Genomic DNA, 21,092 nt, shown 5'->3' with positions numbered 1-21,092 from the left:
CAGTTGCAGTATAATGTGCCCCATGCAGAAAAGAAAAAGTGCACAAGAAGGCCGAAACTAGGTTTATTTTACATAAAATAACGATATTTTGCAAAACAAAGGAAATAGTTTTACTTTCTACAAAATAGAGTTGGTCTGTCACTGGTAGAAATACTCAAATTACCGCATTGGGCATATTATACCGCAGGTGGGGCATTTTACCCCGCGCAGACGAGAAACACGACATTTAGGTGCTTTTATTAAATAATTCCTAGCATGTTTACTCCACAATACTAAATGAAATAAACAATTGCAGTCGATTGTCAGCTTAAATACCAACATATACACGTAGTTGTAACATTAATTTGGGGAAGTATAACGGAGATATAACCATTTATTCTTAGGGGGGCACATTATACACATTTCCCCTATCTCTATACTCCTAAAAAAGTAGGGGCCCTTCTTTTGGCAAAAACTGCTGGGAATCAATGCGTGCCGTAAACAAGCATTACACCAGTGGAATCCCCATATAGCTTTCTTTTGATATCAAAAGATTGATCCTAGCTCAGCGGCATTTTGAGATATTGAGATTAAGGACATTTTTGCAAAAAAATCGCCACTGTGCACTGTGCGTCAGTGTCGTGGTCAACTCATTCCGTGCTCGTCGATACTTGTCCAAGTTCTCCCTAGTGGTAATGCCTAGATAGTTTTTCCAAGCTCTTGTTTTTGCGACGTGAAGAATGATTAATTGGATGAACTGGAAAACTTCGATATGGTCCAAAAATATATCGGTTTATGTGATGTCAGGTGGGGCTCGAATCCACGCTCTTTCGGTTCGTACCCGAATGTTTTACTTACGAAACTACTACCCATTATGCTAGGAAATATAATACCTAATTTTGTTTTATTTTCCCAATTGTGTTGTTGAAGAAACAACCTTTCCATCGCGCAATCCTGCATTTTGCCCATCACTAGAAACCCCGTTACCAGCTTGTTGGTTGCTCCACCGCTCTGGTAACATTAAGCCTTATCGCCTTTGCGACAGATCTCCTGCAGCTCCAAGATGCCGAACTTTTGGGATTCAAGCCGTTAAAGTAGCATCTATAATTTCCCACGAAATTTAGCGATACAATTCCAGGTACCTGGCGTCCACTCCATGTCCATATTTCGTCGCGTTTGTCCATACCGCATGTTTCAATCGAATTTCCTTGTTTTTTCGTAGTAAGGTGGGTTTAGGTAGGTTGCCTAATTGGCGCCACCGACCGTACCGAGTCCAGTGATGGGACTGCCATTTTAGCTTTTATGCACAAAAAACAAAGACAACACATTTTTTATTTCTCCCACCTGCTCCAGATCAGACGCTCTCATAACAGCCCAAGCAACAATGTGAGTTTTATTGTACTCTTATGGTGGTCTTCAAGACCAATTTTGGTCTTAAATGCCATCATAAGAGCATAATAAAACCCAAATTGTTACCTGGGAGACGCTCTCATTGGTCGGAATTGATTACCGGATCGCTGCTAAGGTTTCATGTATTCCGGCTGGTATCACGAGGAGCTAGGGATAAGAGTTTCTGGATAAGAGGCTAAGGACCCTTATGGAGTCTATTTCATACCTGCTGGCGCCTGTGACACGCATTATTATCAAACCGTTAACCAACCAAGGCCAGTGCGGAATACATACTTGGAGGTATTTTACCGTCAAAAATATCACAAGCACAGAAAGCTTGGCTTATTTATTTTATACTGATATCTTTGGCAAGTATTGTCTGCAAGAATTCGGTATATTACTGTTTCCTGTTGGACGAAAACTAAACAAAAACCAGGCATAATTTTTGATACAAATTTAGATATACAAGTTAATATATAATTACCAGCTGACGCTAGCGTTTTCTGACCTATATAAAAGGTGGGACCTCGACAATTCTAAAGTATGTTCTGGAAACATCAGCTAATCGTATAATAACTGAACTACTACTATGCGATACATTACTTCCGTCGAAATACCGAGCTGTTGAGACTGAATCAAAAAATTCTATTCAGCTTTCCAAAAACGTCATTAAAACATAAGGAAAACAATAGTGGTTCTAGGTTGCTGCCTTGTGGAACGCCAAAATTGTTACAAAATTCGCTAGAGGACACATCGCCTAGTTTTACTGACAGGCAACGATTAACCCGGTATGATTTTAACCCGTTTACAAAATTTGGTGCCGCTCCCATATGTTCTATCTCGACTTGAAGCATATTGTGAAATATGATCAAACATATATATTAATATTTTTTGAAACGGTGATTCTACAATCGATGAAGGGACGGTAGGAGAAGTAATGAAAAATTTTTTGGCACGGGAGGGAAAGAGCGGAAAGGTGAATGGGGGAGGGGGGTTATTGGTAGCTACGACGCTTAACAAGTAGTCGTTGTGACTCCTACCTTTTGTTCAATGCTGGAAGGTGCATGGGCTCGCTGGTACTTATGTACCTTTGAATCTCAGAGGCGCTGGACGGTCCAGCGTTCAGCGTCATCAATTGTAAAACCACCGTTTCAAGAAATATTAACCATTTTCCATGTTTCGTATACAGTTTGTGTACGAGTTCCTATCATAGGTGTAGTATCGAAGCTCTAGCACGTAACCGTCGAATGGACCAAGCTGGGTTTCGTTTCAGTCTATATGCTATAACTCAGATAGTATTGATGTAATTGACCGTATATTGAGCCATACTTCCACTTGCGCGAGTAAGGTTAACATATGATCGTAGATGATAGCAGTGTTGTCCATTTCTCTTGGAATGTGAAATTTAGCAGATTTCATTGCGGCTCCCCAGAGTCCGCCGTAGTGAGACACTCAGGGGGGTGAAAGAATAAATTTGCAGTATGATTCAAAATACTTGCTTTCCCAGGAAACTTTCAATAATATTATGTTAATTCAGTAAGCTTGAACGCAAAAACTTGTAACTTGAAAGCCGCCTTCTATACCATCAATCATGCTATTCTACGGCGAAAATCAGTTATTTATGCTCTACGTCAACTTTCCTGCGAAAATCGGCAATGTTTAACGCTATATGAAGAAAACTGTCATTTGTTTGGTTTAGACACGTTGAACTGTCGTGGACAGGTTTCATAAGCTTTACAAGCTATCAACTGTGTAGTAGAATTCATCGACATGGAAGGACATGACATAATGCAAGGAAATGCAGTATCTTTTTAAAATTTAAGAGTTATCATAGATTCAGTTTTTCCTGCCAATCATGTCATGTGTATATCTAACCAATATTTAGATAGTCATGTACATATATGAATACGTATATGACAATATAGGAATTGTTGAAACAAATTTTATTGGCAATCCCCGTAGCACGGTTTCCAAACACGTGTGGAGTGAAAAATTGACGAATTATTGACACAAACAAAACATTTCCACTCGCTGAGTTTTTCCTCGAACCAAGCGAGCCAATAAATTGAAGCTGCTCTTTTATATTCTCCACAGTTGTTTTTACTCTCCTCTCAACCTAAAGTCTCTAATCACCTCGAGAACTGCGAGAGCTCTGCTGAGAGAGAGCAGGTGTCGTTGAACACGTGAACACGTTGGTAGATATGCATCGAATGCAACAGTCAGTGATGGTGATAAGTGCGCATGGCTCTCGAAGGCAGGCAGACTGAACCGACAGCATTTGGGGTTGAGGACATCGTAAGGGCAACAAGCGAAAGTTCAGCCGTCAGCACCTTGCACTCACAGCAAAGTGAATGAACGTTTCGGTGAGTGCTCGGAGGAAAATGTGGAAAATTAGTCCTCTCTGTATTACTTTCTCTCTAACCAACCGCACCAAGGATATTCTTAGCCAGCAGGGTTGGTGCGTACCTTACCCTGAACGTTCGAATTCGTACAGTTGAATGCCCACAAAATGTGATCATGAAACCGTTAATTCATGTATAACGATGGAAAGCAATTTCGGTATGTATTTTCATTGCGACTCGTTTCCCGAATCAGCATCAAAATGTAACGCTCATAATTTTTCTACCGCGCGTTTATGTTCGCATAAAAAATACTTCTCTTCGCCCACCGTAGACGTCCGTTTCAGGGCGTCTGGAAAGAACCCCGCAGCACTAACCACCGTTTTATGCCAATTACCAATTTATATTTTTACAGCGCAATAAACACATTACGTGGCCTCCATTTCGCCGTCTAAACTTTCGCTATTATTTTGAAGCGTTGTGTGTTGGCTCCGTGTAGCCTACCGTGCAAGACTCTAAACAAGCCCGGAGGGACCGCAGGCCTACCGTGTGGGCATCGCCAGCCATCGCTTTAGAACTCCAGTGAACTTCGTTTCCGCAGTTACTAATTTCGACACCCAGAGGCCGAGCTAAATCTCGACCGTCCGCTAAGTGAAACTTTCTCCCAGCGGATCTGAAGTGGTCACATTTTTGTTTTGTTTTTTTTGTCACTCGTAACAATCGTCGTTAAATCAAGCCACAGTCGTTTCGTGTGGCTGTTCGTCTGCCGGAGTGGACAAAAACTTCATATTTTTCCATCGTGCTACCAGAGTGAACCAGAGAAAGCACAGTCGGTGACAGTGGGTTCTGTTTATTTAATGTCAGTTCATCGGACGACGAATGACAAGTGGAGCTTTCATTTTATTTTATTCCGCCGCACAATTACGACTACATGACCGATATAATTTATTTCCTGCTGCCGGACGACGACGATGGATGGGCGGTATTTTAAGTTTGATCTTATTTTGCGGATGGGGGCATGATGGGGGGAAACAACCTGCCTCCCCTCTGTCTGGTGGTGTAGGAATGTGGTTTTATGCGTGTGTTTACCAAATTTACTGTATGTGAAAGCTTAAGAGAGCTGCTGCTTAGTGACATCAAATTTTATGCTTCGAGCCAGATGTTGATGATGAAGCTGAGTGAATGACATTGACTAATAATCTAAAATGATGAATTTATCACAGAAAAACCTTCCCAGCCGAATAAAAAAAATGACTTTTTGAATTCTAGCAATTATTTCAATTTTATCAACGATGTCTAAAAGTAATATGGATTTAAATCTGGTTTCTAATGTGACCATCATCTGATCAATCTGATTTTTTAGACAATATTATAAAATCATTTAGAGTTTTATCTAACACTTCTGGTGATATCAATAAAACCATCATGGTGTAACAATTCCAAGAGAAGTAGCCACCCCGGCCGGTGTATCTTAAAATCCGGATCACTGGCAGTGGAGGCAAGTCAAGTGTGAACAGAGTCGGAGACGACAAGCTGAAACCACTGATCCCGATCCCATCCTATCCTTTATCAAACCTACCACCCATCAATAAACCCCCATTCCTTTCAACAACTGCTGGTTGCTCTCTTTGAGCTTTCCGCCCCACGGTACATACAAGAATTGACGATTTAAGAACATTCTCGCCATTCTAAGTATATCCAGAAGACACCATCGTCGAGATCTTTCTTCTTAAGTGGACTGTGAGCGAGTCAAGACGTACCCTAAAGTACGGAAATAAGTCTATCTGTTCTTTTCATACAAGGTCTCGCGAGTGCCATAGTGCCAGAAGGAAGCTCTGCCTCATTCATGTCTTATTTTTGTCCATAGCTGTATCATTTCTGTGTGTTTTGTCCAATTATTATCTCATTTTTGTCTCATTTCTGTTTTATTTCTGTTTTACTTCTGTCTCATTTATTTCCACATTTCCATTTCATTTTTGTTCCATTACTGTCCCATAGCGTAGTATAGTCCTGACGCTACACTCCGATGGAATTGCATCTGTTTTTTGTTTGACAAACTTCGCAGCAAACTGCTAGTGCATATGTCAATTGGGCGGCTAGTGCCACGATTGACTCTCACAGTTGAGATTCAAACATACGATGCCTAACTTGTTAGATCTGTATCGTAGCCTGCAGCCAATTGGGAGACTTACTGTCCATTACTGGCCCATTCCAGTATCATTTCTGTCTTATTTCTGTCCTATTATTGTCCCATTTCTATCTGATATATGTCATTTCTGTTCCATTCACATCATTTATCTCCTATTGTGTCTTATTTATGTCTTCTTTATGTCTAATTATTGTCACATTCCTACCTCATTTAAACCCCATTTATATAACCTCCCCAACGCGTTACTGCATCATTTCTGTTTCATTTTTGTCCCATTTCCTGTCCCAGTTCTGCCTTAGTTTTGCCGATTGGCAATTCTGCTTCGTACAGTAGCTTGTCATTGTAATTGTTTCTCTTGTGAAATAATTTGAAATCCATTGTTGTCAAGCAGATTAGATTTAGCTCTATTAGTCAGTGATGAGCGGATAACTTTCTTGTGCAGCTCTGCAGCAAGAGAAATTGCAATCCACTGTTTACGCCAACGATTCACAGCATGGATACAAATATATTTGAACTTTATAAGCTGTATAGGTTTTCAGTTAGCCTCGTGGTATGATGCTGGTCTGATAAGCCAGTCGTCGTATGTTCGAATCTCGACTGGGAGAGGCTGTTAGAGTCAAATACCTATTTTACTTTAGCGGCAAGGGTTACCGTTACCGTTACCGATCGTGCGCCGAACGAATTATGGTCCTTCAGTACTGTTGGTCCTGGGCTGCCGTTCTTCAATCCCCACGAACACCAGCTGAACGTGCAATGTCTTCGACAGCGCACACCCTTCGGATGCGGGATATGCCAAGCAGTCTGCGGCCCCTTCCTGGTTCTCTGCTTCCAGGCATTCTGGCCACGTGCCCAGCCCACCGCGGCCTACCACATCGCACTACCTTCACTATATCATCATATACTTGGTACAGCTCGTGATTCATGCGTCTACGCCACACTCCATTTTCCATTCTGCCACCAAGTATTGACGAATTCGAGTAAAAATTGATGCAGTGGCGGCTGCTGCGAAGGTGATAAAAACGAAAACAAACGTCAGGTATATTTCATAAAAAAAATTTCATTAAATTTAATTTTTAACTAGTTTTCGACTGAAAACTTTACAAAATTTTCATCAGGTTTTGTAAAAAAAATTACTGTTTTGCAAGGTATTTTAAAAATACTTTCAAAATAGTGTGTGAAGTGAAGAGCATAAATTTGAAGAATACTGTAAAAGTTGGTGTGGCGACTTAACTAATCGAAAACAGCAGTGATCCTTAATCGGTTTTCGCACATTATTGGAATGCTTTCCTACTTTGCAAAATCTTTATGCTTGTTTTGTATCGGTTAAATTCAAAATCGTAGAGATTCGAACCAGGAAGATGGCAAAAAAGACTTTGATATATCGGACGTACATAGGCTTCAACAATATCTTAAATTTTCAGAGAAAAAACGAATGCTGACTTATCTACAGTGAACAATGTATTCGCAGTGTTTTGTTCCTGCTTACACACCATATTGTTTACTTCATGCGTCGTTTCTGCTGAATGCAAAATTTGAAATATATTCCCTTTAACGTAAAGGAACAGCCGATTTTACTTTGTTTACCGCAAGCAATTTAACTTAACATTTAGTACAAAACTTTTTAAGTACGTTTAGTAAAGAACATCTTTAAGTCCTAGCGAACCATGTTGCTCCGGCACTACATGAAAATTTTTCCCCAAGGAATGTTCTCTTTGGTTATCCTGTATCTTGCTTGCAATAACCTGTTAATTTAACAAAAAAAAAACAAGTTTTTTACCACTTGAGCACGTCCATTTTTATAGTTTAACGTGAAATAGGGTACGGGAGGGTATTTTCAGCAGGTTTCTAAATTCAGCCTATGTGCCTTTTTTTTCGCCAAAAAAAAAAAACTGTGCCGACATACTATTTTAATTTGTTATAACTATTTTCTCAAGACTGTAAGTAATCTACTATTTATTATTCAATGAACGTCAAAACCACCTGTTCTTCCACTAGAACTAGGCCATAGGCTGAAAAAACAGATGCCATCGCTTATTGGGCAGAAAATATCCTCCCGTGTCCCCTATAATCTGTCGTTTGTCGCTCAAATATACAAAAACATGATTTTCTCAAATATACTGTAAACAAACCATTGCCAAAGAATATACCAGAAATAAAGTACACAATTTTCTTACATTTTGCAAAAACAATTACACTTGTGCATTGTTTCACTACATTAAGAAAATTAAAAAAGTGAACTTTTTTACGATTCTTCGAGCAAACTGTCAACTTTCACACCGTTCGGCTGGTTCCAAAGACCACTATCGTCAGCGCAAAAGTTTCTATCGAATTGGTCAATGGATCGCAGAGTCTTACGCTCAAAAACCCCAAGCACTCGACGATCAGCTTCCTTTAACGTCTATGATTCAGGTCCGTAAAGGGTCACCGATAGGAATAGTGTTCTGTAGAGCGCCAGTTTGTGCGAATTTGCAGCTGGCTACGTAATCCGTAGAAAGCCCGATTCGTGGTTGCAATTCGTCGTTTCGATGTAAAACCAAGAAGCAGTCCATCCAACATCACGAAAGCGGCTGAGGTCTCAGCCGCTATTCTAACGCATGATTTGGACCAATCCAGTGTCGCACGAATCAGCGTAACTAATTTGGATGGAAAACCATGTTTTAGCATTATCTGCCACAACTCATTTCGTTTGACTGAATCGTACGCCGCCTTGAAGTTCGCAAACTGATGATGTGCCTACAAGCTGTACTCCCGGAACTTGCCTAGCAACTGACGCAGGGTAAACATCTGATCTGAAGGACTCCGCTGACGGACTGTCTGTCTGTCTGTCTGTCTGTCTGTCTGTCTGTCTGTCTGTCTGTCTGTCTGTCTGTCTGTCTGTCTGTCTGTCTGTCTGTCTGTCTGTCTGTCTGTCTGTCTGTCTGTCTGTCTGTCTGTCTGTCTGTCTGTCTGTCTGTCTGTCTGTCTGTCTGTCTGTCTGTCTGTCTGTCTGTCTGTCTGTCTGTCTGTCTGTCTGTCTGTCTGTCTGTCTGTCTGTCTGTCTGTCTGTCTGTCTGTCTGTCTGTCTGTCTGTCTGTCTGTCTGTCTGTCTGTCTGTCTGTCTGTCTGTCTGTCTGTCTGTCTGTCTGTCTGTCTGTCTGTCTGTCTGTCTGTCTGTCTGTCTGTCTGTCTGTCTGTCTGTCTGTCTGTCTGTCTGTCTGTCTGTCTGTCTGTCTGTCTGTCTGTCTGTCTGTCTGTCTGTCTGTCTGTCTGTCTGTCTGTCTGTCTGTCTGTCTGTCTGTCTGTCTGTCTGTCTGTCTGTCTGTCTGTCTGTCTGTCTGTCTGTCTGTCTGTCTGTCTGTCTGTCTGTCTGTCTGTCTGTCTGTCTGTCTGTCTGTCTGTCTGTCTGTCTGTCTGTCTGTCTGTCTGTCTGTCTGTCTGTCTGTCTGTCTGTCTGTCTGTCTGTCTGTCTGTCTGTCTGTCTGTCTGTCTGTCTGTCTGTCTGTCTGTCTGTCTGTCTGTCTGTCTGTCTGTCTGTCTGTCTGTCTGTCTGTCTGTCTGTCTGTCTGTCTGTCTGTCTGTCTGTCTGTCTGTCTGTCTGTCTGTCTGTCTGTCTGTCTGTCTGTCTGTCTGTCTGTCTGTCTGTCTGTCTGTCTGTCTGTCTGTCTGTCTGTCTGTCTGTCTGTCTGTCTGTCTGTCTGTCTGTCTGTCTGTCTGTCTGTCTGTCTGTCTGTCTGTCTGTCTGTCTGTCTGTCTGTCTGTCTGTCTGTCTGTCTGTCTGTCTGTCTGTCTGTCTGTCTGTCTGTCTGTCTGTCTGTCTGTCTGTCTGTCTGTCTGTCTGTCTGTCTGTCTGTCTGTCTGTCTGTCTGTCTGTCTGTCTGTCTGTCTGTCTGTCTGTCTGTCTGTCTGTCTGTCTGTCTGTCTGTCTGTCTGTCTGTCTGTCTGTCTGTCTGTCTGTCTGTCTGTCTGTCTGTCTGTCTGTCTGTCTGTCTGTCTGTCTGTCTGTCTGTCTGTCTGTCTGTCTGTCTGTCTGTCTGTCTGTCTGTCTGTCTGTCTGTCTGTCTGTCTGTCTGTCTGTCTGTCTGTCTGTCTGTCTGTCTGTCTGTCTGTCTGTCTGTCTGTCTGTCTGTCTGTCTGTCTGTCTGTCTGTCTGTCTGTCTGTCTGTCTGTCTGTCTGTCTGTCTGTCTGTCTGTCTGTCTGTCTGTCTGTCTGTCTGTCTGTCTGTCTGTCTGTCTGTCTGTCTGTCTGTCTGTCTGTCTGTCTGTCTGTCTGTCTGTCTGTCTGTCTGTCTGTCTGTCTGTCTGTCTGTCTGTCTGTCTGTCTGTCTGTCTGTCTGTCTGTCTGTCTGTCTGTCTGTCTGTCTGTCTGTCTGTCTGTCTGTCTGTCTGTCTGTCTGTCTGTCTGTCTGTCTGTCTGTCTGTCTGTCTGTCTGTCTGTCTGTCTGTCTGTCTGTCTGTCTGTCTGTCTGTCTGTCTGTCTGTCTGTCTGTCTGTCTGTCTGTCTGTCTGTCTGTCTGTCTGTCTGTCTGTCTGTCTGTCTGTCTGTCTGTCTGTCTGTCTGTCTGTCTGTCTGTCTGTCTGTCTGTCTGTCTGTCTGTCTGTCTGTCTGTCTGTCTGTCTGTCTGTCTGTCTGTCTGTCTGTCTGTCTGTCTGTCTGTCTGTCTGTCTGTCTGTCTGTCTGTCTGTCTGTCTGTCTGTCTGTCTGTCTGTCTGTCTGTCTGTCTGTCTGTCTGTCTGTCTGTCTGTCTGTCTGTCTGTCTGTCTGTCTGTCTGTCTGTCTGTCTGTCTGTCTGTCTGTCTGTCTGTCTGTCTGTCTGTCTGTCTGTCTGTCTGTCTGTCTGTCTGTAAGAAGACTATATTCCGCGTTATGATCAATATTCAATAGTAAGAAAAGCAGCGGGCCCATATTGCTGCCTTGAGGTTCTCCAAACATGTTTGTAAACTATGACAGGAACCAAGCTTCATACGCAGTACTCTTTCGTGTAAGTACGAGCTTAGCCATTGACTCATCTGGGAAAGTTTACGTAGTAATACCTATTGCATAACGAATTGTATCAAAAGCAGCTTTCAAGTTTGTGTAAATTATATCACCTTGATACTTGTTCGCCATTTCCGAAGTGCAACTGAAGTGTAGTCTACCGAATAGACTGAATTTGTGAACCTTAAAATAAAAGTTTGTGAGTAATTATCGCTGAAACGGGGCCTCTACTGACACAAGGTCTTCAAACATTGGAACTTTTGCGTTTAATTGGTTGAAAATGGTTGAAAAATAAGAATTACACTTTTGATACCTCGAAATAGTGAACCCCTCTTTCGCCAAGCGGCCTGAAAGGTTAAAAAAAATTGAATTTTGAGCAAACCTTGAAATCTACATCATGTGATATTTCATAAATTTGCCATGAAACAACTAACAAACGGCACGGTTTTGTCAAGACGAAGAACAGGGCTTTCAAATAGAGAAAAAATTTTTTGGTTACCATCTTGGATTTGGTCGCCATATTGGATTTTATCAAAAAATCGCCGTTTTCACCATGCGCCCCCAACCGATTTTCATTTGAAAATCACCATCGGAAAGCTGAGAAAAAATGCTATAAGGAACATTTATTAAATTACATATGTAGTGGCATTAAATAAACAAAACAATTAATTATCTGTATCAAGGTTTGCAACTCTCATGTAATAGAATATTTTGCTACAGATAATTAATTGTTTTATTTAGTCAATGCCATTGCACATCTAACTTGATGAATGCTTCTTATAGCATTTTTTCTCAGCTTTCCAATGGTGGTCTTAAAATCGGTTTGGTAAAATCGGTTTTGGGCATCATGGTGAAAACACATCCCTTGCACGAACGTCATTCTCATACATTTTTCTTGAAGCCGTTTGAGCCAGGCTTCGAATTAATATTCGAAATAATTTCTTGGATTTCTTGATACATAATTTCCTTATTTTTTCTTTATTTTCATTATTTTACAATTCATCGCGCATATCATTAAGACTTGTCAGTCTTAATGATACGCTATAATAAGCTAGAGCTTGTAACCATTCGCTTAAATTTATGCAAAGGTTCACCAAATTCGAAATATTGTTCAACACGACTAAACGTTCTAGTACACGATGCAATCGGTTCATTGCGGCCAAATTCAGTACGATGTAAGCGGTTGGTCAGCAGTGAGGATGGTCGCAGAGTCCTTTGTGCTGCGCAATATTTGTTTTATGTACAATGGGATGTATTATTAGATTTCTTCAGAAATCCACGAATTCGATTTATCTAGGTGTGTAACAGATGCAAAGCAAATCCACGGGTATAAACCCTTCTTTATCGACAGACTCCGCAACCAATTATTAGAGTACATAACAATTACGTGGCTAGTGCCACATTCCAACTGACTCTACAGCGGCTTCGCCCAAGCAAGATTCGAAGACAGATATGTAACGAATTTACACTTAAAACACATCAAACAATCATACACATTCTTCAGAAGTTGGATAAGAATTTGGTTCAGGAAAAAAGTGATACACTTATAGATAGGAGGAACAACTATCTCCTTTTACTTATTCGGAAGGCTCGTCCTGGGACCTGCGATAAAGAGTTTTCCGATGAGTCCATGTTTTTCGTTCTTTTTTTCACTTTGAATCCATCCGTTCAACATAATTTATTACCGTTCGTTAGTCAAAACCTTATCGTGTGCCAGGTCGTAATCGAATTTGGCTTTATCCTGTCGTCGGGAAACGCAAAATGGCTCTAAGCAGTCGGAAGGTGGGTAGTGTTTAAGCAGCCAGAACCCCCTTTCACTTGAATAACACTAAACCGAGATGTATCACACACAGGGCGTGTGTGTGTGTCGGGCTGACGCCTCGCACGGTGTCACGTCGTCGAGTCCTTACCGCGCGCCCGCTTGGGAACTTTTTTCACCCCTACCAAAGCGCGCGTACGACAAAAACACTCTTTACCTACCTATCTCAAACGCACGATTTGCACAAAGAAAATGTTACATCAGATAAAGGAATTTAAGGTTGTCTTTTTTTTCGGTGCTTCTTTTTAGCTTTCATAGAAAATCACTTTCGATTCGTCTCATTGGCAGCGATGGAAATGGTACCGGCGCCGCGACGCGGCCTGGCGGTGATCGCGACGATGTCGATTTGATTTCTTCCCACTTCCACCGTCCTGTTGTCATTTATTCTAAAAAAACCCCAACGCCACGGAGAAGACACTGATTGAAGCTTGCAGCAGCAGCCATGCCGTCGTGTCGTCTTTCCGAGTTGGTATGTACTTTCCAATCACTCAAATGTTCGAAATCTTATTCAGATTGGTTTGCGCATCACATCAACTCAAAGCAAAGCCCGGTGTCGTCGTCGTCTCGACGACAGCCGGTGGGATGAGATTTTTGAAAAGAGTACTTTTTGTGGTGCTAAAGAAGAGTTGAGGGGTAGGGGGCGGGGGTGAAAAGAGTTTGCTAGATTGATATAGGAATCGATATTCAGTAACTGTATCAAGATATATACGTTTCTCTGTCACGTCACCGCCGGTAGTGAAACTCGTGTCACGTTTGGTTAGGGCGTAATAATCTTATTTTGGAGGCTGTCAGCCGGATCGGGAGCTGGGTTTTCCTTCGTATGGCGGAGTGAACTGGCATTACCTTCGTAAGTCGATAAACAGGATGTCACTATATTGTGTTTGGTGAATGGTCGGTTGATTTATGTCTTCGGTCATTAACTGATTAAAATAAATTGAATTGCTTCCGATCCCGGAGACGGGACATGTAGAAAAGTAAACTACATGGAAATATTTAAATTTTATCGATGCACGTAAAGACGTAAAGAAGAAAAACGTGTTGAAGAGTTGACTGTGGAAATTCATTCCATTTCACCAGGGGCAATAGAGAACCAGACAATTCTGACAGATATATTTAATATTGATGATATTTCTATACGGTTTCCACATTGATTGCACTATATAGACCTGCTGTTGCAGTCGGAAATGACGTCGATATCTCCAATCTACTAATTAAAAATAGACTGTTTCCCTATCGCCCCACATTAGCAGTACTGACCGCAGCGCGGTCGTTTTTTATATCATCTCTTTCCCGGTGCAATCCATTCGGAGTCTTGCCAGTGCAAAACCTGTGGAAATGGAAAATAAATATAGCCTCAAGTGTCCCCGTCCGGAATCGTGATCGGGCTGCAGTTGGCAAACATAACGAGATAATGCCGCGCGGCCACCTTCGACCTGCCTGCCAGCAACCGGCGAACGGGGTTGTAAGTGCCACGATTCTACAAGCAAAGCCATCGAATCTTCCAGCCGAGAACGGGAAAATAAAATAATGGATTTTATAGTTGACCAGCAGCTCCCGAAAGCAGTGTCAGTTTTTCAATTTCACGTTTCCCGTTCCGAATCCGTCCAAAGGCACCGTGCATCTACGGAAGGTAGGTACTACCATGTGTGTGTGTGTGGATATGTGTAGAATGTACAATAATAACCTCTGCTTTTTGGCAGATGCTTGATCGGAAAATCGACGACGGGAAGGAAGTCTGAACCTGCGGTTCCACAAGTGTGCCGAAGTTGGCAAAGATATTGCCTTATGTGGGCGGTAGTACCACAGACTAGGTCAACTCTCCCGTGGCCTGTACGGTGAAGTAACAGTAATGTCATTCGATGGATTCAGACTATTGGAAGCAGCATTTTATTGTGCTGTCTAACGTGTGTTCGCCTGTCCGCAGCAAAAGCCGGCCAACCTACTTTGCAGCCGGTCTGAATTCCGTGCTCGGAGGAATCCTGCTGGATTTTCAGCTCATGCGAAGGATTACGGGATCACGGCAGAATAATAGATTAAATCGGTGCGCTGCCCGAGATGCACGGTTTCGAAATGGTAGTTTTGGTAGGGCCGAAAAGGTTGTAGAGTTCTACGTAGGTCTTCTCTTGGTTCAGGAATATGAAAAATGAAAATTTTGCCTTCTGTGTTTTTGTTGGACAGACTTCGCACTATTAATGGCAATACAAGGCAATTTAGGGTTAGTGTAGTGCTATCATAAAACTTTCTTAAAACTATAATAATACTCTTCAGCGAGAACACACTAGCATAAACAGCTAATCTGTCGAAATGGATGCGAAAACGTGGAGAAAATTGTAAAAAATCCAAATGCGGGTCCTGGTGGGATGGGAAGGAATATTGCTAAAATACTTGTTGCTACCCAAGATCAGGAAACCCTTTTCATATTCACAAGCATTCCACGAAAGAAATTGTCGTTAGTAGAGACCCAACTAGCACCAACTCGTATATCAATGTACGAGAATTATCGTAAATATCTCTTAACAAATTCGAAATCATAGCTAAAGCTTGATATGGTGCGCCTAAACTGATTTTCGGTCGTATATAATGATAATAACTAACATGCATACGATTTTCAGCATAGAATTGTATAGCATTACGAAGCGAGTCGCGCGTAATTGGATATGATCGTATATAAATACTTATGTAGTCGTAACGCTTATAATTATTCCTAATCACGTATATCGCCTCCAAAATGGTACGTATATGCCAATTTTGCGCATCAAGTACGAGTTATTACCATATATATCTGTACGTAATGCTGATTTCTAACTTTTATGTACATCTTCGAGATACGATGCTGGTCTGACAAGCCAGTCGTCGTATGTTCGAATCTCAGCTAAGCGGTGCTGCTATATAGAGTCAGTAGGATTTTTACAGTAGCCCCGTAACTGTCCTGTACTCTAATAGCCGGCCGCGAAGTCTGTCGATAAACGAGGGTCAAGTCTTAGAAAGACGTTTAAGCCCACAGCTTTGCTTTTTACATATGAAATGCAAGCTGGGGAGGAAACTAGATAAAGATCCTTCTTGATGGATGATATAATCTGTCGAAAGCTGTAACAAGTACATGGTTGATAAATTGCAAATACTTTTTCTATTCTTTATTTAGTTTCATTAGTTTATAATAATTTATGTAAATAATATTGACGTTATTTATTTATTTTGTTAATTTAATTATTCGGTTAATATTAATGAATTTGTTAAGCATTTGAATATATTTAATTTGGTTGAGCAAATATTATTAAGCAAAAATCCTTTTGAGGCTTCACCGCAGGCAAGCCCGCGGTCGAAACATATCTAAAAGTATTGAAATGAGTTCCCTTACACTCGATTGCGATAAGCCGCTTTGACCGCCGATGCGACCGATACGATAAGAGGATTGACCTTGCCGAAAAGGTCTCACGACCTTTGCACAGTCGGGAGCGAGTTTGCTTGTTCACTCTATCCTTTGGAATAGGTCAGTTAGCCTGACGATAACCGCTCGCAAGAAGAAAATGATCTTCGCTGAGATCTGTCCTTCGTGCTTTTTGATGCGATCAGAGATTTTCGCCGAACAGCATCCGGTAGCTTCGTGCGACCTGACGGTTGATCTGAGGATCTCAATGCTCTAAGGCTTCACTTTAGTCTGACTAGTGGTAGCGGCCGGAGTGATCTAGGTTTGTGTCCGGTCGTAATTAGCTCAAGGTAATAGCCGCATGAAATCCTCTAATAAGTTTGCTAAGTGTAGTTTTTCCGTTCCCACCGAAAGATAGGTTGTTCCCAGTTAGGGTTAGCGAAGATAAGCTCATGCGTGCATCTGTGCTTATTAAGGTAAGCCGCGAATTTTGGTTCTATGGGCGAGCGGTGTGTAAAATGCCACGTGCGGGCAATTGTATTTCATTTATCAGATTCGCGGAGATACAACCCAGCTGCACTATCGTCATCCATCTGTGACCGCTCCTGTTTCCACCGTCAACTGTAACCCTTGCCGGCAGCACGGAAAACAGGAAGAGGATCGCTACCGTTACATCGCGTCCTAGCGGATATCCAACCCGCTTAGACGAATCACATCAAAACCCGTTTACGTTCTTCAGTTTCGGCCGGCTCGGCGTGTGCAGCACGCTAAGCGAATTCATCTAGAAGGGATTCGCGTGGGGCGGATCAGATCGATGGTTTGATCGCCTATCCCGACAGCAGCAGCAGCAGTGAAGTAGAGTGATGTCGCCATTTTGACCACCGAAAGCAGCCATCATGAAACCAACAACACCCGCAAGTAAACCCTTCTCATGTAAAACGCGTGTTGAGTAAGTACCAGCTTTGATTATTTAGTCCATGCGCATGCGACCGAAATAGGGCCGCGACCCTAAAGCACACAGCAGCAAACTGCTACCAATAGAATCGTACCACCACCCAACACAAAAGGGGGAATGAAAAGTTGATCGCACACCGCACGCAGTAGATAGCTAGCAGAATGGGAACGAAATAGGGGAGAGTAGAGACAGACTAGGCCTAGTGATAGAATGCAAATCGAAATCGAAGAAATGTAAACCAGTCTCGGAGGTGAATATGCGTAAAGCAAAATTACTGCTAGAATAAATGTTTGTTAGGTACCACGAAAGTGACTATTTATGAAGTTAACGCTCTCCCGTCTTAGCATCTTGTGAAGGGGTTTCATGTTGTTCGGTTCGCTGTAGTTTTCTAAAGATTTGTTTCTGTTTTTTTTTACTGGGGAGGCTGACCCTTAATTCAGCCAAGATAACTCCCAATTCACCATTGGGCAGATTGAAGTGGAGATTGGGGCCGGACCAGTGATGAGAATAACCCTCATTGAATCTGTTTTGCAAAGTTGAAAATCGTGTCTTAAGGCGTGAGGGTCACTGGAAGTCTAGATCATTTGACGCAAATCTCTGCGGAGTATTGCGAGTCGCTGTTTGAGTCAGCTAACTTGCTTCCTTTCCCGAGTTAGGGATAAAAAGGAACCTTCTCCCGAAAGGTCTCAGGCTGGGCAATCTTTAAACACGGCGGGTGGTCTCTCATTAGAGAGTGGCGCTTAAGCCACCCGCTTAGCATCGGGGAGCAAATCGGCTGGCCAGTTACAAAGCTACCTGCGGTTTCGGTGTGGTTCCATTCAAACACCCTCGAAGTCTCTTAACACCAACTAACTTGGGTATTCGGTTATTTCTGTCGAGTACGTTTTACGGATATCGTAAAATGCTTCGTCTATCCCGATAAATAAGTTACTTATTCATGTCGGCATACGATATGTTGTTCTAAAATGTCATAGAGACCTATTGGAATACCGGACTCTTCTTTTATAAACCTAATGTATTGGTAGCGAAAGTTATCAAGCATTGTTTATTCATCAGTTGGAAAACAGTATACCCGAGCAGGAGCGAAGAGCAAAATAATATCAAAATGTGTTATTGCAAATCGAACAACTCATATCAAAATTTGGTCTTGTGTTGGCGGACATAGTTGGTAAAATAACAAAAAATAATATCAAAATTTTACTCCTTTAAGGCCAAAAGAATAACTACTTGTGTTATTTGAATAACAAAGCAATAACATGACTGCATTCAGAGTTCAGAATAACATATTTTAGTATTATTAAGGTATTGAATAGCAAATTCAGTAGTATACGAGATATTACAAAATCATTTTATAAAATAGTTATAATCTGAAATATCTTTAATCAATAAAAAAAATTGTATGAAATATATCGAATGTCATTTTAAGGCCAAAATAAGATATGATAACAAAATCAGTTATTAAATTCATCTTATAATCACTGTTTTGAATATCTACTCAATAACAAAATGTGTTAGCAATGTATCTCCATATCAATTCAATAAAAAAATATACCATTATAACACAGTTTGATATTGTTTTATATTATTTTGCTCTTCGCTTCTGCTCGGGTAATGTCACTAAATTACACGCGCGAGACTGAATTATAATCGTGAGTTTGATGCATCGACAACGACTATAACTATCCGAGAAGCCATCCAACGGCTGAAGAACAACAAAGCAGCGGGAAAGGATGGCATTGGAGCGGAACTTATTAAAATGGGCCCGGACAAGTTGGCCGGCTGTCTCCATCAACTGGTTGTCAAGATTTGGGATACGAAACGACTCCCGGAGGAGTGGAAAGACGGGGTTATCTGCCCTATCTACAAGAAAAATGATAAGCTGGATTGTGAGAACAACCGAGCAATCACTATCCTGGATGCCGCCTACAAAGTGCTGTCCCAAGTCATCTTTCACCGACTATCGCCAATAGCCAATAGATTTGTGGGAAGTTACCAGGTCGGCTTCATGGAGGGTCGGTCTACAACGGACCAAATCTTCACCCTGCGACAGATCCTCCAGAAGTGCCGCGAATTCCGAGTCCCCACGCACCACCTGTTCATCGATTTCAAAGCCGCATATGATAGCGTAAACCGACAAGATCTATGGAAAATTGTGGACGAAAACGGCTTTCCGGATATGCTTACTAGACTTATCATGGCTACTATTGTTTGAGTTAGTCACCGTTTGCTTTATAATCTGAGTTTCTTGATATTTTCACCGAAAATATCAAGAAACTCAGATTATCATGGCTACGATGGATGGGATCCAGTGCTGTGTGAGAATCTCTGGTGGATTGTCAGACCCATTCGAATCTTGCAGGGGACTTCGTCAAGGAGACGGTCTTTGCTGCCTGCTATTCTACATTGCGCTTGAAGGTGTTATAAGACGAGCGGCGATCGAAATGCGGGGCACGATTGTCAATAAATCCAGTCAATTTATCTGCTTTGCTGACGACGTGGATGCACCAAACTGAAACGCGAAGCAGAGAAGATTGGGTTGAAGATAAAGCTCAGGACTTTTGAGTGAAATTAAATTTAAATTAATTTAAGAATTGCACGAAAAATTGGACTTGAAATAGGATCAGCGTTTCAATTTGACTATTGAACCTAAAAATGGAATTAAAATAAACCTCAAATTGAACTTGGCATTGGATTTTAAATTGGACTTGAATTTGGATTTGGATTTTGGATTTGACTTGAAATTGTACCTCAAAGCGGACATAAACACGAAATCATACAAGAAGCTATACTGAAAATAAGAATTGTAAGTTTTCATCTAATTCTCTCACACATTTTTTCTTTTTTTTTGTTTCGTTTCTTCTCTTTTCTAGTCCCGTTTTTTCCACTTTTTCCTTTTTTGTAGCGTTTTCTTGATTTTCGCTGACAATTTTTTTTCAATGTTTCTGTTTTTCTCTTGTTTTGGTTTTTTTCTGTCCCATGTTTTCTGTCCATTTTTTTCTTATTTTCAGTTTTGGTTTTCTTTCGTTTCCGTTATTCATCTTCTTCTGTTTCGTTTTTCCTCTAGTTTTCCTTTTCCAGTTTTCCTTTTCATCTACCGTTTCCGTCGTTTACTTTTTTGTTTAACCATTTTCTTTTCCATTTTTCCTATTTTTCTTTTTTATCTATGACATTTTCCTGTTTTTTTTTCGTCCCATCTTTTTCCTTATACGTCCCATTTGACCACTGTTTTCCATTTTCCTCATTTCCTATATCGGGTTTCTCTTTTCTCTCTCGCTATTCTTCTTTTCCTTATTTTTCTTGTGCTCTATTTCTCGTGTTCCCTTTTTTGTCTCGTTTTTTTTTTTCTTTTTCCAGCCCGCTGTTTCTCCTTTCTCTGTTTCTTGTCTCTTCTTTTCCTGCACCGTTTTCGCCCTTTTCCTGTATCCTGACTTCTCTTTTCCATTTTCCGTCTTTTTTCTTCCGTTTTTCCTAATTACCTGACTCGTTTTTTTTGTCTTTTTCTGTCCCGCTTCGACTTGCGATCCCGATTTTCATCTTTTTTAGCTTTTTAACTCCTTTTAAATCCCGTTTTTGGGTATGAAATGGAGTGAGTTACCTGGAAGGAGCGTGAAATATAGCTCTGGCTCTCTCAAGCTCCCACCTAGCGCCGTCACGCAGATCCAAGTCAAATGATGACGGTCAATGGCCTTATCCGGAAATGCTTCATGAACTTACTGGAGCAGCTAAGCTAGGAGGTGCGAACTAGAGCGCCTGTTCTCCAGGTGAGGGGCGGCTCACACAGCGTCTGTCTCGGAACGGGCGGCTGAATATGAAATGCTGTATCCCGCAAGCTATACCTAAGATGGCAGACCCGTCATCGGGATGTAGGTAACGCGACCACGGTGAGGTAGTATACCGAAAACTCAATTACCACGAATAACGAAGAAAGAAATTCAGGACGGAACAATCGGTATAGGACACGGCAAGGGACAAGCAAACGATTAAAGGATAACGATTGGAAACTTGGTACCTGGAATGTCCGAACTCTCCATGAACCGGCTTGCCTGCTCGAAGGCTGCATAACTCGGAGTGGAGATCGTTGCTGTTCAGGAAGTTCGGTGGCTAAATTCCGGAGAAAGGGAGTTCCGCGCAGTAGACCCTA

Source organism: Sabethes cyaneus, chromosome 3 (genome assembly GCF_943734655.1).
Source record: "Sabethes cyaneus chromosome 3, idSabCyanKW18_F2, whole genome shotgun sequence".
NCBI lineage: Eukaryota > Metazoa > Arthropoda > Insecta > Diptera > Culicidae > Sabethes > Sabethes cyaneus.
This window is presented reverse-complemented; position numbering follows the sequence as displayed.